This window comes from Electrona antarctica (assembly GCF_951216825.1).
Source record: "Electrona antarctica genome assembly, chromosome: 11".
Classification (NCBI taxonomy): Eukaryota; Metazoa; Chordata; class Actinopteri; order Myctophiformes; family Myctophidae; genus Electrona; species Electrona antarctica.
The window spans coordinates 46,149,505-46,171,568 of NC_136792.1; positions in this window are offsets into that span (position 1 = coordinate 46,149,505).

Consider the following 22,064-nt stretch of genomic DNA (forward strand, 5'->3'; position numbering starts at 1 on the left):
ACAAACCAAACTGCCCATGTTATGGACAAGAATGGCAACATCTGTACAACAGAGCGCGAGCAAGCAGCCCGATGGGTTCAACACTTCCAGGAAGTACTCAACCTCCCTGAGCCAGAACAACCAGCCAACATCACAACAACATACAATATCCTGGACATAAACATCAATCCCCCTGACTCTGCTGAGATTAAAACCGCCATACAGACCCTGAAGGGTGGCAAAGCATGTGGCATTGATGCCATCCACGCCGAGATGCTGAAAGCCGACATTGTTACATCAACACGAGTGCTGACGGACCTCTTCCAAAACATCTGGAATAGTGACACCATCCCCGAAGACTGGTCCAAAGGTCTTATTGTCAAAATCCCCAAGAAGGGCAACCTCAAGAACTGCGACAACTGGCGTGGAATCACACTTCTATCCATTCCAAGCAAAGTGTTCTGCAGAGTCCTTCTCAACAGGATGGAGACAGCCATTGACACCAGGCTTAGACAGGAGCAAGCAGGCTTCAGGAAGGGAAGAGGATGTACGGACCAGATCTTTGCACTGCGAAACATAATAGAGCAGTGCCTAGAATGGAACACACCCCTATATATAAATTTCGTGGACTTCAGGAAGGCTTTCGATAGTGTCCACCGAAACACCCTCTGGAAGATACTGCACTCCTATGGGATACCACCAAAGCTGATATCCATCATAAAAACATTCTATGAACATTTTGAGTGTAGTATCATCATGGGAAATAACCTCTCTGAGGCGTTTCCCGTGCAGTCCGGAGTGAGACAGGGGTGCATCATCTCTCCTATCCTCTTCCTTGTCGCCATTGACTGGATCACCACCAACACCACAGCTGACAGACCGAGAGGCATCCAGTGGACCCTATTCTCCCAGTTGGAAGATCTTGACTTCGCTGATGATCTTGCTCTCCTATCCACAAACCACAACAACATGCAGGCTAAAACTGACAGGCTTAGCACCTTCGCCAGACAGGTCGGACTCGATATTAACACCTCAAAAACACAAGTGTTGTGTGTGAACTCTACCCCCACACAACCCATCCTTGTCGATGAAAAACCACTTGAGTTTGTGGAAGACTTCACTTATCTGGGCAGCCTTATCAGTAAGGACAGTGGGGCATCAAAAGACATCAAAGCAAGGCTGGGAAAGGCTCAGGGTGCCTTCTCCCAACTCCGATCCATCTGGAGATCAAAACAATATAGCCTTAAAACGAAGATGCTCCTATACAACAGCAATGTCAAGTCTGTTCTGCTGTATGGTTCTGAGAGCTGGAGAGTGGTCAAAACAGACACTAGGATATTAGAAGTGTTCCACAACAGATGCCTCAGACGTATATGTCAGATATTTTGGCCGAATAAAATCTCAAACAATGAACTGTACAAACAAACAGGGAGCCGGAGCATTACAAAGGACATTACACACAGACGCCTGAGATGGCTAGGACATGTACTGAGGATGGAGCAGGACTGCATCACAAAGGTGGCCTTACGATGGACACCACCAGGCAAAAGAAAACCTGGGAGGCCCAAGACCACCTGGCGCAGAACTGTGACGCAGGAGCTGGAACAGATGAACCTGTCCTGGGGAGAGGCGCAACATGCTGCCAGGGATCGGATGCAATGGAGAGCGCTCATTGAAGCCTTATGTCCCATAGGGGACGAAGAGGAGTAAGTAAGTCTGTACCACCTGGAAAAAGGAAATTGGATATTTAACTGGTATAATCTGGAACAAGGAAGTTATATAATAAATAGGGTTAGGGTTAGGGAGTAGCCAACAAAGTGAAAATACAATGGAGGGGAAAAATGAAATGCAATTGTACATACAATGATTTTTTAAAAGCGATTTAAAAGAGTTCGGATATTTTACTGTCCACCTAGAGTTATAGTAACACGTCATTCAACAAACGATTAATGTAGGTTTCCAATAAGAGAGAACACATAATGAACAAACTTCATAATCAATAATAATGGAACAAATTGCTTTTTCACTTGTTCCCTGTCATGGATACAACTATTAACTGGATGTAGACTATTCCAGTCTTTTCGTCATGTGCGCCAATCATATTACAATATGGTTTATAAATTCATACAATGCAATATGTTCTTTACAACCTAAAGGTAATGATCACTTGAAATGTGATTGATGAGTCAATGACAAATAATTTCACCCACAACCCACATACCACCTGTTTGGACTTCTGCCCTAGAAGGCTATGGACCAGAGCTAGGAGGCGCTATAAGGTCATGAAAGCAGGACAGACAGTTTACCTGAGATACTTGACAGTTGACACTTTATAAACCTTTATGGACCTATTGTTGTGCAGCGCTAAAAAAAATATAGGCTACATACAATTCTCTATATAAGAAACCATATATATATGGTTTCTTATATAGAGAATTGTATGTAGCCTATTTTTTTTTAATTGCAACTGGATTGCTAGTCTATGATTGCTACTCAATTCCCTTGTTTCGTACAATGACAATAAAGATATTCTGAAGTTAAAGTTGAGAATAATAAAGTAGCAGCTTATAATATTTACATTACATTCACTGTCTCCCGTAAAAGTTCACATTCATTACTGAAACACTCTTGATGTTTGACTGGGAGCAGTGGGAGGCGCACCTGTTTGCATATTTAGTAGGGGAGCCTATCAATCAGATTCTGATGCCCGTGATTTTGGAATGTTAATTTTTGGAGACGGGTATATCTTGATTCTTGGGGTTACCAGAATGCCAAAAAAACATGTCTCCAATTTTTTCTGTTGAGTTTAGCATGTGCAATTAGCATAATTAGTTAATACATTGTCAAAAACGGAAATGGCAATAACTTTGCTTCTAGGTAACTTATAAAGGTGATCTAAGAGTTTAAGTCCATGTTTGTGATGTCCAGAAATTCATCTGTTACCATTGTGAAGTCATACAACCTTTCCTAATTAGCATAATTGCCATAAATTATGCAAAAACATCAGCAAATTGCTGCATGTTTTACTTTTAGTCAACTTTGAAAGCTTCCCACAGACTCTAAGTGTATGTTTATAACTCCAGGAATTATTATCATCTTATAAATAAATCATGCAACCTTTTGTCTAATAATAATTATGTAATAATCACACCAAAACCAGAAATAGCTATATTTCTTTGCTTTAAGTTAATTAATACTCATGATCTTATAGACAGTGTAAGTCTGTTTGCATGCTAGGATATGCAACCTCCTTATTAGTGTAATTTGCATCCCTCATATAAATCCAGTAAGACGCCTGAGGGCGAGAAGCGACCTCGCACTATAAGGGCTGCATGGCGAGCGCTGGTGCTTTGGAATGGGGGGGATCAGATCAACATATCCACCTGGGTGATGGCAGACTGCTGGGCAAGCGCTGGTGCTTTGGCATGGGGGGGGGTCAGATCAACATATGGAGTGAATTATGTACTGGCCATATATGGAGCGTGTCTTGAGTGTACAGGGTTTGATGAGGTCAGATCAACATATGGAATGTCAGAACAGGTCAGCTCCATATATAGAGATCTAAGGGTGGCAGTGTCTTGAGTGTACAGGGTCTGATGAGGGCCCAGGTTGGGCCGGACCTTAATTTTCGGGCCTGTTGAGAACTCTGTCTAGAGGGGGTGCATACTTAGTTTAGACTAGTCATTGGTAGGGTTGGGATTCGGAACCGGGTCCATTTCAGACCCGGTTCCGACATTGCGGATCCGGAGCCAGTTCCATCGTTTTATTATTAATGGTTCCCCAAACGGTTCTCATCAGTCGTCATTTAGCTCCGCTGTGTCTGTGCATGCATGCATGCAGAGCCAAGTTACTGGGGTGACATCTACTACTTGACATGAGTGAGTAGATTAATCTTGTGACTCGTGTAGGCGTATTGATTTTGAGATATTTCCTCAATGTGGACGTGCAACTGGTGCAAGTTGCAACACCCTTTGCAGGAAACTATGGCATCACATTTATTGCACTTTGCGATGAGTGAGTGAGTGGGGCGGATACCACTGTTCTGTGCATTCAGCAAGCGGTCACCGCCGCGGAGCGAGTGTGGTTAACAGAGAGGGAAATGACTGAGGCTGACCACGCAAAGTGCAATAAATGCGATGCCATAGTTTCCTGCAAAGGTTGTTGCAACTTGCACCAGTTGCACCACATCCACATTGAGGAAACATCTCAAAATCAATCAACTATAGAGCCATGAATTAAATAAAAATCAATTTGTCTGCACTTATTTTTACAACTTATAAGCAACTCAACTGCTTTTGATTTGGCTCTAAATTAATCGTGCAACTGTTGAGAGCCCAGCCTTTAGGTGCATATACCTCCATACATTGATTACTTTATAAACAGTTTGCAGAAAAAGCACAGGAACGTAGCCTACAGTTCAATACAAGGTCTGCTAAGAGGATTTTATAACCCAAGAAAGCACTGGCTTGTTTCCATTAGGGTAACTGGGGTCCTTAATATTACATTAATCTGAACATTAAAGACACAACATTTGTCACCACACCAATATCATTATTGCAATGTGTACTGTATATTTAATATACCTAATATACCTCATAATTGTAAAGTGCAAATACAATAATTGAATTTGTGTTTATTAAGTACTTGGTTAGGTTAGTTATAATATAAGCATAATATATGTCAGAAAAAAAGGGGAAAAAGATAATATTAGGAACCGTTAAGGGAACCGTTAAGGGAACCGTTAGGAACCGGAACCGTTAAGAGGGATCCGGTAAGTACCGGAACCATTAAAATCCTAACAAATCCCAACCCTAGTCATTGGTTAGACATGGGTTAAGGTTAGGTTTAGGTGTGCTGCCCCGTGGGAGGTTAGGGTTAGGGTGAGGGTTTGAGATAGGTTGTAGTTGTAGGACTAATGACTGGTCTAACCAATGACTAGTCTAAACCAAGTACTGTCTAAACTAAGTAGTAAGTACTGCACCCGTCTAGAGTTTAAATGGACAGGTATCAGTCAAAAGGGAGACATCAAAGAGGAAGGATGGATGGGGAAGGATCAACATAATGTCCGGAATGTCAGAACAGGTCAGCTATATATGGAGATCTAAGGGTTTGAAGTTTGAGGTCAGATGTACAGTTGCTTGCCAATATTGATGACATCAGGGATCTCCATCCCTGATGATGTCACGTGATGTCACGAGGCATGACCAAACAACTGACAAGAAATGCATAATTTCATAGCCTAGTAAATGCGACCTGTGGTCGCAATAAAGAACAATATGGGAAATGATCACAGCATTATCAGATTGTTTATTCTAATATTTACAGAACGTTTTGAAAACACATTTAATTGAAGGGCCTTCATCCTTGTCGTCGTCAGCGTCAATCCCCAACAGATGTGCCTTGTTTACATTACCACACACCTCTATCATCTGCCCTACACATGCACATCTCAGAGCAGTTAAAAATTTGAGAACAATAAAAAAAGAACAATATGACATGCACTGCAGACACATTTGATCAGTTGGGTAATGGTGGCTGGGGCGTGGGTATCCTGTGTTGTGACTGGCACCAGTTGAGCTCCCTCAGCGTTCCATCCATATTCAGTTGCTGGTGGCATCTGTGGGTTAGGTATGTGCTGCGTCAGAACTGAGCCTTTTTGTAGCTCATATAGTATATAGCAACTGCAGATACCACCTCCACACCTGTTTAGGCCTGGCCAACAGGTTAAATTCCCTTGCCAGCAAAATGGCCTGTCTGGTCAGCTCCAGAGACGCCATGGAACCCTGGTAAGGCTGAAGTCGTCGTTTTACCAAGTGCCTACACTACTGGCTCCAGCGATGATACGTTTTTTGTTCCCCACACCGGTGATGAAATAGATGTCCTTGCACAGCTGATGGTACCGTCGGATTGTAAAAACAAAGACATCAGTGTCAGGGGACTCAATGTAGAGCTGTGTTGCCCCGGGCCCATAAGTGGTAGGGGCTCGGGGTTTGCCACCCTGGTGTCGGTCAAATATTACATGGATCTCACTATGTTCTTTGGTCTCCCTGTCCAGTGTGGCTATGAAGTGGTCAGGCAGGGGACAACTGTCAAAAAAGATTGAAGCATTTGTTTGCCAGCTGTATGAGCCTGGTACAAATCCTGTGGATGTTGGTGAGCTCAAACAATTAGAAGCAGAGAAGCTGCCACCTACACAAGCAGCATTAAATCAAGCCATTGCCCTCTCACATCATCAGGCAATGGTATGGGATCAGGACCATGTACCTAACCCACAGATGCCACCAGCAACTGAATATGGATGAGACGCATCGCTGAGGGAGCTCAACTGCTGCCAGTCACAACACAGGATACCCACGCCCCAGCCAACTGATCAAATGTGTCTGCAAGAAATCCCAGTGCATATCACATGACATTATTCTTGTCGATCTCAATGTTTTAACTGCTCTGAGATGTGCATGTGTAGGGCAGATGATTAGAGGTGTGTGGTAATGTAAACAACAAAGGTAATAGTCTAATAGAGCATGCACCTCGTCCTCCACTCTAGCCCAGGTGCTGGACAAATGGCAGTACAAGAGGAAGAAATATAGTCCGCAACACTGGTATGAAAAACTCGGCTCCACTGGTTTATTGATTCAACATTTCTGTAAATATTAGAATAAACAACGTGATAATTCTGTGACCATTTCTCATATTGTTCGTTATTTTATATGACTGATTTCCTTTATATATATATATTAAGCTAATAAAGGAAATAAGGAAAGGTTGCATATCCTAGTTATGGAAAGAGAATATTTTCTAGACATGCAAACAGACTTACACTGTCCGTAAGATTACATTTATTAATTAACTTAAAGCAAAGAAATATAGCTATTTCTGGTTTTGGTGTGATTGTTACATAATTATTACATAGACAAAGGGTTGCATGATTTATTCATAGGATGATAATTATTCCTGAAGTTGTAAACATACACTTAGAGTCTGTGAGAAGCTTTCAAAGTTCACTAAAAGTAACAAAAATGCTGCAATTTGCTGATTTTCACCTCGTTTTTGCATAGTTTATGCTAATTGGGAAAGGTTGTATGACTTCAAGATGGTAACAGATGCATTTCTGGACATCACAAACATGGACTTAGACTCTTAGATCACCTTTATAAGTTATCTAGAAGCAAAGTTATTGCCATTTCCTGTTTTTGGCAATTAATTAGCTAATTATGCTAATTAAACATGCTAAACCTGGCATAAAAAATTGGAGACATGTGTTTTTGGCATTCTGGTAACTCCAAGAATCAAGATATGCATGTCTCCAAAAATTAACATTCCAAAATCACGGAAATTGATAGGCTCCCCTACTAATTTGACCACTATCGATGAGGAAAATAAAATAAACAAATAAAAAACGGAATATATTCTTACCTTTAAGTTAGAATACAGTCTGCCTGTCTGTGTGTGTCAGGGGCCAGTGTAACTTGTTGCGCTTCTTCTTTCTCTGCTGAAGGCAGAAGCTTATTTTCTATTCTGACTGAAACTCAACAACATTCTACACGTGCATCATTCTCATTCACACTCTTCCCGTAAGGCACGCCCACTTCTGCCAACCACTGCCAGGAAGGAAGAAGCAGAGCCATAAAAGGACAAGGACCCATGTCCAGGAAACGCCTGTGGAGGGCGCTGGTTTACCTATTTGTAGCGTAGATCATTGACCTGTGCAGAGTGCAGCTAGAGTAGACCTACTGCACATGTAAACAGAGCTGAATCTGAGGCTTTTATTTTGTACTATTCAAGTCACTTTGGGACTAAAAAAAGATTGCTGCTATATTTGTTTCAAAAAAGCTTTATACCCCTGGCCCTGGGCATGTAGGCCTATATGTGACATATAGCTCTGTTTATAAAAATGTGACATAGCTCTGTTTATAAAATGCTGTAGCCCCTCCAACTACTCTCTGTAGCCAATAAAGTTAATTTGAGAGTTCGCTTTGCAGGTTGGTTGGTGCATCTCACGTGACAACACGGCTGGGTCTATAACGGATACGGAAACAGTGCGTGCTGTGCATGTATCTGTGTCTTTATAACTCTATGTGTGTGCACAAATGACCTGATCCAGTAGTCGGCCTCTAAAACAGGGACAGAGCACTGCAGCAGAAAATAGTTCAACCATGGTCTGTGGTGGACAACCCCATACTAGGGTGACCAGATCCAAACTGTTCATTTGAAGGACAGAAGTATCACTTGTGTGGGACAAGTGGGACGGGACAACGAGAGAGCTTTACAACAGAAAGCCAACTATTAATTAGGGGACTATTAGGGCATTTGAACATTGACAATTTCAATTTGTGGGACGTCTGAAAAGTCTTGGAAATGAGAGACTGTCACCCTACCCCATACAGGCCATACTCAAATTATGGTCAAACAAACATATAGGTACTCCACTACAGTCAAGTTAATTAAAGTTGCTCAGTAGGATTGTTTTTAGTAGCTAGCTCAGTAGCTTTTAAACTTTCTCTAAAGTAAAATTTCTGTGGTTTTCACAATGCATTTATTTTACAGAACATAACACTCCGAAACCACCCCACAAAGCCTCGAGAAATGCCTGTAAAACTTTGCACAGAATTGACAAAAAATGGACATTTACTTGTCATCATATTTGTCACTATTGCATCGCAGATTTGCAATAATAGGCCAAATCAAAGCCAAAAAGGTGGTCCACACTTCCTGGCTCACCTAATAAATCAATCAAAACCAAGACAGAAATGCTTCATAAAAGTGTGTGTGTGTGTGTGTGTGTGTGTGTGTGTGTGTGTGTGTGTGTGTGTGTGTGTGTGTGTGTGTGTGTGTGTGTGTGTGTGTGTGTGTGTGTGTGTGTGCAGAGACTGTCTGGGGTGATTACTGTGAGATCTAAATATAGTATCATCATCAGCACAGTGGAAATCAGAATCCAAAGCTGTTCTACGTCCACAGTAAGTCCAGTAAGACATGCATGGGGACTTCTTCATAAACACCTCAGTCATCCGACAAACATCATCGGAGAGAACATCCATCAATTTGGGTGAGAATGCAACATTGCACCCGAATGCATGTTGTGATGTGTCATCTCGTCACTGAAATTAATGATATTAAATTGCATACACTGGATCATATGACTAGAAAAACAGGTGGGACTGTCGAAAAGCAATGCAAACCAAGAGGCAACATGGAAACAGACAGGTTTAGGGTTACGATTCAATTGTGGAAAGTAACTAAGTACATTTACTTAAGTACTGTAGGCCTACTGAAGTACAATTTTCAGGTATTTGTACCTTACGTGAGTATTTCCAATTTCCAATACATCTCCACTACATCTCGGATCCAAATACTTCTACTCCACTACAATTATTTTAAAACTATAGTTACTACTTTGTAAATTTGGATTATTACAAAACAATCTTCGTTCCTACTCTCACCTATATGGTCATGAAGTGTGGGTCATGACCGAAAGAATAAGGTCATGACCCGACTACGGATAAGCGGTTGAAGATGGATGGACAAAACATATACATTAAGGTCCACTTCAGCCCTATATACATTTCAGCCATTTGAAAATAGACGATCTACAAGCTCACAATGTGTCGCAATGCGATGCATTGGGAGCTTGTAGATCTGCTATTTTCAAAAATATTTTAAAACTTTAAATGAGACATTCTGCATAATGAGTACTTTCTACTTTTGGTACTTTACGTAGGCCCTACATTTTGATACCAATACGTTTGTACTTTTACTCAAGTCATTTTTTAATTCCTTACTTTTACAATACTGCAAGGTATTTCCACCTTGCAGTATTGATACTTTTACTTAAGTAAAACACTTGAGTAGCCTACCTTTTCCACCACTGATCAGCGGTTGCCACAGCAGATCAGTTATGGTTCTGTTTTCTGCATCTTTCTTGGCCACTCCAGCATCCAGCCACCTACCTGTCGTGCTGCATCCATAAACCTGGCCTTCATCCTCTTCTCCTCTTACCTGGCGGCTGTATCTTCAGCGTCCTCCTTCAATTTACCCCTCATCCCTCCTTTTCTCATGTCGAACCCATTATCCCCAAACCTTCTAACCTGGGCTGATCCTCTAGCGTAGTCCTTTCTGATCTTGGCTCTCCTACAGTCAATCGTAACATCCTCAATTCTGTCACCTCCAACTTCGCCTCCCGTCAATTTTCGTCACCTTTTCCAAACCGCACGTACAGCATAGCTCGCTGAACTACCTGTGCAAATGTTCTCTTCTCAGGGGAACATTCGCCGAAAACAGCAGATCTACAAGCTCACAACGTCAGACATTTCAGCAACAAAATTTGGTACAAAACAGAGGTTTGTGTTGTGTAGTTACAAGTCAAACATAATTGCCCCAGTTAGTCAAAATACTCATTGACTTGCATTGTATACTGAAACAGCTCTCAAAGTCACTCTTGTATATAGTACGTAAACAAACACAAGCAAAGTTGATTCAGACAATATAGAACCCAGGTATCCGAGTGGAAAGAGTGAAACCTATGATCTCAATAGTCATTCTTTTTTTTTATATATATATATTTATTGTCTCCACCAGGCCGAAGGCATGGGGAGAGAGTATGTTTTGCACTCCGTCCGTCCGTCCGTGTGTCCGTGTGTCCGTCCGTCCGTCCGTGTGTCCGTCCGTCCGTCTGTGAACAGCTAATCTCTGGCACCGTTGGCTTGATCGCAGCCATACTCTGCACACACACTCCCTGGATGCCAGAGCTGAACCTCTGCTCCAAAGTTTTCACATTGGCCTGTTATAGCGCCACCAGGAGGCCGCTTTGTGCAAAACAAATGTTTTGACAGTACACCTACAGATTTTGTCCGAACATTACGCAAATTGGTACACAGTCTCTCTAGAGCCATTCAACGAAACGGGTCTTTCAGATTTTTCAGACTCCATCCTGATTGGCTACGATTGGCTTCCAAAGTTCGCAGGAGTGCTCCGTTTCAAACAAAATGCTGCAAATCATGAACACATCGTGTGATTTCTGTGAAAATTTGCACGCACATTCCAACTAGGCCGAGGAAGAAATGCCACTTGAATATTTTCAACTCAGCCTCATGGTGGCGCTATAACTGGCCGATTTGTGTTTTTACCTATAACTGCACCGATCTGTGTAAAACCATGTATGCACACTCCCTAGAGGCCAAGGAAAAACCTTTGCCTGGAATTTTTCACATCTGCTCTTTATAGCGCCACCAGGAGGCCGACATATGTAAAACACATTTTCTAATATTACTCCTTCAGATTTTATCCAAATTTCACGCAAATCGGTACACATGCACTCCATAGTCATGTTATCATGTGATTTGTTTGATTTCTCATAATTATCCATCCTGATTGGCTACGATTGGCTTCTAAAGTTTTCAGGAGTAGCCCGTTTTGTACCCATTTTGTACAAATCGCCACAACTCCTCAACGCAGTGTCCGATTGCGGTGGAACTGTGCATGCCTATTCCCACTACTAGGCTGAGGAAGAAATGCCACTTGACAGTTTTCAAATCAGCCTCATGGTGGCGCTACAACAGGCCAAGTCGCGTCACACACACACACACACACACACACACACACACACACACACACACACACACACACACACACACACACACACACACACACACACCAAATAAACATGTTTATATTACTCCTAAACTTTTTTCCAAACATCACACACACTCCTATCCTCCTGGTGGAGACCTGTGTTTGACCTCAATCTAATTGCAAAAAAAAAAACTCAGCTGATTTTGCATCTTCAATATATCCTGAATAACAGAAAAAAGTTGCCTGGAATTGTCTGAGGGGAAAGTGTTGAAAATGGCCTGTACAGTATGGCCACCATTGACATCCAATTATAAGGCAATATTTTCTAAATTTCCTTTTGCTTTAAGTAGCATGTGACATGTCAAACTAGGGGGTTTTCATGATGCTGAATCCATTCCAAGCATTAGTTTTGCACAAAAACACTCATTGGGCTAAATGTGGCCATAGCAACTTGCCCAAATGTGCTGACATCATCACATTTGGGCAAGTTGCTATGGCCAAATTTAGCCCAAAAAGCAATACCATAAGATATGCCTCATTATATATGCAAAATCTGTGAAAAATGTGGGAATTGTTAACACAATTCCAATAATGCCAATTCTCCTGCACCAAAGACGTAACACACCAAAAGGCAGACACAAGCCAGCCAGCTACTGGTGGCCTTGCACGGCACCATATTAATCCACCAGCAGCCAGGTGTCTGCACGGCTGTACTGAATGAGGGTGATTAGGGGGGCGTCGTGTCACATAACTAGGGATAGCAGGGGGGAAAATAAGCTCAATCCACTAATATACAATAACTATCAATAAAGGCAGAGAAGCCCAACAGATATCTGAAAAGTTTTGCATTTGTTCACCAGATTATAAGTAGCAACATGGTGACATAATATACGGCATCTACAGTTAATTGACGTATAGAAAACACAACATTGTGTGTTTTCAGCGAACATTTGTACAGAGATCGGCAGAGAAGCAGGTGTTCTTAGCAGGTTCTTGAAGGTTTCGCGAATTCACGCGTGTCATTTCTGGTCAATAAGCATGATGTACATCCTGCTCTGTCTGTGACCACATCCTCTGCTCTAGTGCTGCTGTCGTTGCTGCTGTGTTGATTAGTGACATGTCAGCTCTTCATATCTCTAAGTTCATCCTCATGTGGTTTGGATGTATTCACACCTTTCTTGTTGACAAAAAGCTAAAGTTCCTCCTGCACTACATAGTGAGTGTTAACTCTGACGGTCTGCAAGCAAGTGCACACACACGCACACACGTCTCACGCACACACATGCACACACACACACACACCCACAGATGGAGTGGGTGTAGGTGGGTGGGTGGGCGTGCGGGCGTGTGCGTGAGTGCGTGCCTGTGTGCGTGCGTGTGTCTAATTGTCCAATTACATCTAAAATGGCTGAACAATGCAGATTAAAAGAGTGAAGTGAACTGCACCTGCACCAATAAACTGCTATCAAAAGCAATGGAGAATCTTTCTGCCGAGAGGCTATTTAGCATGCGTGAGCACTTAATTTGTTCACCAGCCATACAATCAGTATTAAAAGCTACTGCTGTACCTGCCAATCGGCCTACTACTGGGAATGTTGTCATAGCACCCGTTTTAACTATCTGTCTGTGTCCCACATGGAGATCTCTGTATTTGTCTGTCTGCCTGTGCCTGAAGAGTGCAAACTGACTGTGAAAAGTGGACTGGTTAAGTAATCAATTGGCAGGTGTGGGGTTAATTGGCTGGAAATTGCACAGGTGAGGGGAGTTGGGCTCATTAGGTCCACTGGCAGAGCCTTTTGTGGTGGTTCTGGATAACGCTGCATGCCACCGACTCAAGGCCGGGCACTGCACTCCCTGTAGGGGTGTGGAACGCGTGTGTCAAATTTGAAGTCGTACACATGTCGTACACACACACACACACACACACACACACACACACACACACACACACACACACACACACACACCTCAGCAAAGAAAGAAATGAAGGACAAAAACTGCAGGGGCACTGATATCTTTGTAATAATATAAAGATAATATTTAAAACAAACATACAGGCCTATAGGAAGCAATGCTTTCTAAACTAGAAAACATGAATATTATCACACCATCACCAACATATTTGACCTAATAGTCCATTAAAATATTTCTGAATGAGGGTGATTAGGGGGGCGTCGCGTCACATAACTAGGGATACGCAGGGAGGGGAAATAAGCTCATTCCACTACATATGCATTCACTAATTCTGCATATTATATTCTTGACATATAGAAAACAACATTGTGCGTGTTCAGCGAATGTTTGTGCAGAGATCTGCGGAGATGGTCGTTGCAGAGAGGCAGGTGCTTTTTGCAAGATTCAGGCTTGTGGTCAGGTTGAAGTTGTCACACCGATGTACAGCCTGCTCTGTGGTGACCACCACCACCACCTGAACCCCCCTCCCACACACACACACACGCACACACACACACACACACACACACACACACACACACACACACACACACACACACACACACACACACACACACACACACACACACACACACACACACACACACACACTTTTATCTACCACCAAAATGCACAACCCCCATCATATTTAGTCAACTGTCATTTCTGGAGAGGAGTGAGTGAATGAATGAATGAATGAATGAATTACACTACAGTAAGGGTATGTTCACACTACCTATCTTTTATGAATAAAACAAAAAAAATCAATTGTTTTTATTTTATTTATTTTTTCTGTTTGGCCATCATGCGATTCGCCAAATATAAAAATCATCGTATTAAACTAGTAGGTGCAGCATGTGAATGTAATCAACATTGAGCAGCTTTATGGCATATTCATCACCTCACATGTAGTGATCTTTTATAGACAAGCTGCCAGAAATGAGCACCGGATCTCTGTGTTAATTGTTTGTCACCCCCCCAGCCTGTCAGTCAGCTGCTTTGCCTAGCACTAGCAGTGCCTTCCGGCCACGGCTGCTGCTGTGAAGGTGTCTCAGTGACTGATAGCAGTGCACAGCCAGACCATCAGCTCAGAGGAGTAGCTCTGTATATTTGTGTACATTCCACAGGCCACATCTATCAGAAGTCAATTTATCATACTATCATACTATTTGCTATTCTTTTATAAGCACTCAGTTTGACCAGAAAAATGTTAATAAAAAATAATAATAATAATGTTGTGCCTGTTTCTTCAAAGGACCATAGTGTGTACACTACCTAAGGTCTGATGGCAGACTGTTTGTGTCAGGCTGTCATTATGTAACTGTAGACGTCCTATAGGCACTGACTGGTTGTTGAAGACCCTGCACGTCCTCTTTGCACCGTAGATGAAAAGCTCTTTTAGCCCTGTTGACTCTCAACCCTTTTCATTGCAAGGACCTCCGGTTTGATATTCGGCTATGAACCCCCATTTACTAAACGCCAAAATATCACAGCATTGGAGCACAAAGCTCTAGAAGAACTTAGTAAAAATGATAAAATCATTATTAAGTCTGCTGATAAGGTCCATTGTTGTCCAATATACCAAAGATTATATTGATTTTTGAAAGAACTTATGTGGATGACTGCTCTGGCTGAACCGTTTACCACTGATCACAGTGGTAGGCCTATACAGGGCTTCAACCCTGTATGAATTCCCTGGTGATGTTTGAGGCGTCTATTTCTTCTATAGATATGTTTGGGTTGGGCAGGATCATCTGGGATGGAGAATAAGGAGAGAAAAATCATAAAACGTTTTAAAATAACATGCAAGCTGCATGTGTTGTATTATCAACTGACAATGTTCAAATTGTAGTCATGACAGCAGCAACTGCCAGGCAGAGATTGGCCATTAGAACAGTCCTGGCCTGCCTGATGACTTCAGCTCTGTCTGTCTGTGTGTGTGTGTGTACACACACACACACACACACACATACTGGTTTTTGTGGTTTGTGGGGACCAACATTTTTTTCATCCCTCGTGGGGACCACCCTTTCTAAAGGTTATACAGCTATGAAAAAAATCAGGTATAACAACTATGGGTTTGTAAGCTTATACACGACTTTAAATATCAGAATTGATGAAGTAATTGCTGGACCATGCCATATGGGGACTTGTGAAAAATCTGGTTAACATGGTTGATGGGGACCTCATTTGAATATCATTTAAATAATTCACACAAGGTCCGCTCTAATGTGATTAATGGGGACCTTGCAACAAGTGTAATTACTAACTAGTAAAACGCCCTTAATGACTTAATACTAGTATTAAAATGTTATTGTCTTCATTCATGTCCAATGAATTTGTAATTAAGTTATTAAGGTAACATACCATATGAATCCATTTGGGAAAATAATAATAATAATAATAATAATAATTCAAAACCATAACCAATTCAAAAATAGCTAAAACATAATTCAGTTTTCCAATTAAAAAATAGCCAATCTACAAGCTCAAAACGCATCAAAGCACAACACATTTTGAGCTTGTAGACTGCTATTTTTGACAGTATATGCATTGTGACCCCCTGGAGTGACTGAAAATATAGTGGCCCTCTCCATCATCAAAGTTGCCCAACCCTGACATAGATAATGCACAATGTTGACATAAATAAATGACACATAAATTGTAGAACAACAATTTTAATTGTACAAGCGAACAAATTGGTACTAATATCCTGACTACGCCACCTCCCGCTTGTTGAGGGGGCAGGAGGAACCCCTAGAGTGTAAACTTTGACCAACTTCCCCTTTAACAGGAACAATGTACGAGAGGCATTTGTGGAAAATGTAACAACTTTATTTATATATAACTACACAGTATATATTAAAAGGTTAGGGCAATACATCAGTGAGGCAGATAAGATAATAAAGTGAAAAGTATATAATTAGCTCAAATACATTTGGGGAAAGAAAGGGGACAGGCCTAGCACGAAAAACAACTTGTGCAATACAACAATAAAATCAATACAAAACATGCAGTGCAGGGGGTTAACAAATACACATCAATAAAACCCAAACCAATAAAAGACAGTCATACTAAATAGTAGATAGATAGTAGGTATTTAGAACACACTTTCAATTCTGTGATATATGGGGACATTTAACACACTTTAAGCTAATGTGCATCACGGGGCCATATAAAAACACACACACAAACAAACAAACACACATCTTAAAACATGCATCTTGGGGACTCCGTGCTAAATGTGCATCATGGGGACGTCTTCTGAAGTTTCAATTATTTTGCCTTCAAGCTTGCATAAATACACACACACATCTTAAAACATGCATATTGGGTACCCCGTGCTAATGTGCATCATGGGGACGTCTTCTGATGTTTCAATTATTCTGCCTATTATGTGATCTACAATATTTAGACTTTTAATGCCCTTTACATTAGGCTAATGTGCGTCACGGGGACATACATGCTGTTAAGAGTTCTCAACGGGCCTGACAATAAAGCCTGGACCCGAACTGGTCCAACCCAAGGCTTGGCCCGGCCCGAAACATTACCATAATGTTAAGTCTGATAAGCCCCAGTAAAGGAAAAAACACCACCAGTTGGCTGCGGCTATGTTGTTAAATTTACATCATTATACCGAGTGAGTGTGTGAGAGAACGGACAGTCATACTAGACATTAGGACATTACACAACATCCTTGTAAGGTGTGCTCTCCCCATTTACCTTTTCAATGGAAGTGGATGTCTTGGCAACTGCTGGAGCCATGTGTGTCTGTTGGGGAGTCTCCAACCCCTGTTGCAGGCATGTCATTCAACATCTGTTTAGAATAAGATTCATTGAATATTTAAAAGAGTTAGGCATGTGAAAGTAGTGCACTTGACTATCAATGTTGAATGCACTTATTGGAAGTTGCTTTGGATAAAAGCGAGTTCAAAATAACTCATGTAAGATAATGTTAGTAGTATTACAACATCCTGATGTAGTCCAATATACCATTTTGTTACATAGTAGGTATTTAGAACACACTTTCAGTTCTGTGATATATGGGGACATTTAACACACTTTAAGCTAATGTGCATCACGGGGACATATAAATACACACACACAAACACACACATATCTTAAAACATGCATCTTGGGGACTCCGTGCTAAATGTGCATCATGGGGACGTCTTCTGAAGTTTCAATTATTTTGCCTTCAAGCTTGCATAAATACACACACACATCTTAAAACATGCATATTGGGTACCCCGTGCTAATGTGCATCATGGGGACGTCTTCTGATGTTTCAATTATTCTGCCTATTATGTGATCTACAATATTTAGACTTTTAATGCCCTTTACATTAGGCTAATGTGCGTCACGGGGACATACATGCTGTTAGAGTTCTCAACGGGCCTGACAATAAAGCCTGGACCCGAACTGGTCCAACCCAAGGCTTGGCCCGGCCCGAAACATTACCATAATGTTAAGTCTGATAAGCCCCAGTAAAGGAAAAACCACCACCAGTTGGCTGCGGCTATGTTGTTAAATTTACATCATTATACCGAGTGAGTGTGTGAGAGAACGGACAGTCATACTAGACATTAGGACATTACACAACATCCTTGTAAGGTGTGCTCTCCCCATTTACCTTTTCAATGGAAGTGGATGTCTTGGCAACTGCTGGAGCCATGTGTGTCTGTGGGGGAGTCTCCACCCCCTGTTGCAGGCATGCCATTCAACATCTGTTTAGAATAAGATTCATTGAATATTTAAAAGAGTTAGGCATGTGAAAGTAGTGCACTTGACTATCAATGTTGAATGCACTTATTGGAAGTTGCTTTGGATAAAAGCGAGTTTGAAATAACTCATGTAAGATAATGTTACTAGTATTACAACATCCTGATGTAGTCCAATATACCATTTTGTTACATAGTAGGTATTTAGAACACACTTTCAGTTCTGTGATATATGGGGACATTTAACACACTTTAAGCTAATGTGCATCACGGGGACATATAAATACACACACACAAACAAACACACACATATCTTAAAACATGCATCTTGGGGACTCCGTGCTAAATGTGCATCATGGGGACGTCTTCTGAAGTTTAAATTATTTTGCCTTCAAGCTTGCATAAATACACACATACATCTTAAAACATGCATATTGGGTACCCCGTGCTAATGTGCATCATGGGGTCGTCTTCTGATGTTTCAATTATTCTGCCTATTATGTGATCTACAATATTTAGACTTTTAATGCCCTTTACATTAGGCTAATGTGCGTCACGGGGACATACATGCTGTTAAGAGTTCTCAACGGGCCTGACAATAAAGCCTGGACCCGAACTGGTCCAACCCAAGGCTTGGCCCGGCCCGAAACATTACCATAAAGTTAAGTCTGATAAGCCCCAGTAAAGGAAAAAACACCACCAGTTGGCTGCGGCTATGTTGTTAAATTTACATCATTATACCGAGTGAGTGTGTGAGAGAACGGACAGTCATACTAGACATTAGGACATTACACAACATCCTTGTAAGGTGTGCTCTCCCCATTTACCTTTTCAATGGAAGTGGATGTCTTGGCAACTGCTGGAGCCATGTGTGTCTGTGGGGGAGTCTCCACCCCCTGTTGCAGGCATGCCATTCAACATCTGTTTAGAATAAGATTCATTGAATATTTAAAAGAGTTAGGCATGTGAAAGTAGAGCACTTGACTATCAATGTTGAATGCACTTATTGGAAGTTGCTTTGGATAAAAGCGAGTTCAAAATAACTCATGTAAGATAATGTTACTAGTATTACAACATCCTGATGTAGTCCAATATACCATTTTGTTACATAGTAGGTATTTAGAACACACTTTCAGTTCTGTGATATATGGGGACATTTAACACACTTTAAGCTAATGTGCATCACGGGGACATATAAATACACACACACAAACAAACACACACATATCTTAAAACATGCATCTTGGGGACTCCGTGCTAAATGTGCATCATGGGGACGTCTTCTGAAGTTTCAATTATTTTGCCTTCAAGCTTGCATAAATACACACACACATCTTAAAACATGCATATTGGGTACCCCGTGCTAATGTGCATCATGGGGACGTCTTCTGATGTTTCAATTATTCTGCCTATTATGTGATCTACAATATTTAGACTTTTAATGCCCTTTACATTAGGCTAATGTGCGTCACGGGGACATACATGCTGTTAGAGTTCTCAACGGGCCTGACAATAAAGCCTGGACCCGAACTGGTCCAACCCAAGGCTTGGCCCGGCCCGAAACATTACCATAATGTTAAGTCTGATAAGCCCCAGTAAAGGAAAAACCACCACCAGTTGGCTGCGGCTATGTTGTTAAATTTACATCATTATACCGAGTGAGTGTGTGAGAGAACGGACAGTCATACTAGACATTAGGACATTACACAACATCCTTGTAAGGTGTGCTCTCCCCATTTACCTTTTCAATGGAAGTGGATGTCTTGGCAACTGCTGGAGCCATGTGTGTCTGTGGGGGAGTCTCCACCCCCTGTTGCAGGCATGCCATTCAACATCTGTTTAGAATAAGATTCATTGAATATTTAAAAGAGTTAGGCATGTGAAAGTAGTGCACTTGACTATCAATGTTGAATGCACTTATTGGAAGTTGCTTTGGATAAAAGCGAGTTCGAAATAACTCATGTAAGATAATGTTACTAGTATTACAACATCCTGATGTAGTCCAATATACCATTTTGTTACATAGTAGGTATTTAGAACACACTTTCAGTTCTGTGATATATGGGGACATTTAACACACTTTAAGCTAATGTGCATCACGGGGACATATAAATACACACACACAAACAAACACACACATATCTTAAAACATGCATCTTGGGGACTCCGTGCTAAATGTGCATCATGGGGACGTCTTCTGAAGTTTAAATTATTTTGCCTTCAAGCTTGCATAAATACACACATACATCTTAAAACATGCATATTGGGTACCCCGTGCTAATGTGCATCATGGGGTCGTCTTCTGATGTTTCAATTATTCTGCCTATTATGTGATCTACAATATTTAGACTTTTAATGCCCTTTACATTAGGCTAATGTGCGTCACGGGGACATACATGCTGTTAAGAGTTCTCAACGGGCCTGACAATAAAGCCTGGACCCGAACTGGTCCAACCCAAGGCTTGGCCCGGCCCGAAACATTACCATAAAGTTAAGTCTGATAAGCCCCAGTAAAGGAAAAAACACCACCAGTTGGCTGCGGCTATGTTGTTAAATTTACATCATTATACCGAGTGAGTGTGTGAGAGAACGGACAGTCATACTAGACATTAGGACATTACACAACATCCTTGTAAGGTGTGCTCTCCCCATTTACCTTTTCAATGGAAGTGGATGTCTTGGCAACTGCTGGAGCCATGTGTGTCTGTGGGGGAGTCTCCACCCCCTGTTGCAGGCATGCCATTCAACATCTGTTTAGAATAAGATTCATTGAATATTTAAAAGAGTTAGGCATGTGAAAGTAGAGCACTTGACTATCAATGTTGAATGCACTTATTGGAAGTTGCTTTGGATAAAAGCGAGTTCAAAATAACTCATGTAAGATAATGTTACTAGTATTACAACATCCTGATGTAGTCCAATATACCATTTTGTTACATAGTAGGTATTTAGAACACACTTTCAGTTCTGTGATATATGGGGACATTTAACACACTTTAAGCTAATGTGCATCACGGGGACATATAAATACACACACACAAACAAACACACACATATCTTAAAACATGCATCTTGGGGACTCCGTGCTAAATGTGCATCATGGGGACGTCTTCTGAAGTTTCAATTATTTTGCCTTCAAGCTTGCATAAATACACACACACATCTTAAAACATGCATATTGGGTACCCCGTGCTAATGTGCATCATGTGGTCGTCTTCTGATGTTTCAATTATTCTGCCTATTATGTGATCTACAATATTTAGACTTTTAATGCCCTTTACATTAGGCTAATGTGCGTCACGGGGACATACATGCTGTTAGAGTTCTCAACGGGCCTGACAATAAAGCCTGGACCCGAACTGGTCCAACCCAAGGCTTGGCCCGGCCCGAAACATTACCATAATGTTAAGTCTGATAAGCCCCAGTAAAGGAAAAAACACCACCAGTTGGCTGCGGCTATGTTGTTAAATTTACATCATTATACCGAGTGAGTGTGTGAGAGAACGGACAGTCATACTAGACATTAGGACATTACACAACATCCTTGTAAGGTGTGCTCTCCCCATTTACCTTTTCAATGGAAGTGGATGTCTTGGCAACTGCTGGAGCCATGTGTGTCTGTGGGGGAGTCTCCACCCCCTGTTGCAGGCATGTCATTCAACATCTGTTTAGAATAAGATTCATTGAATATTTAAAATAGTTAGGCATGTGAAAGTAGTGCACTTGACTATCAATGTTGAATGCACTTATTGGAAGTTGCTTTGGATAAAAGCGAGTTCGAAATAACTCATGTAAGATAATGTTACTAGTATTACAACATCCTGATGTAGTCCAATATTAGCCTGG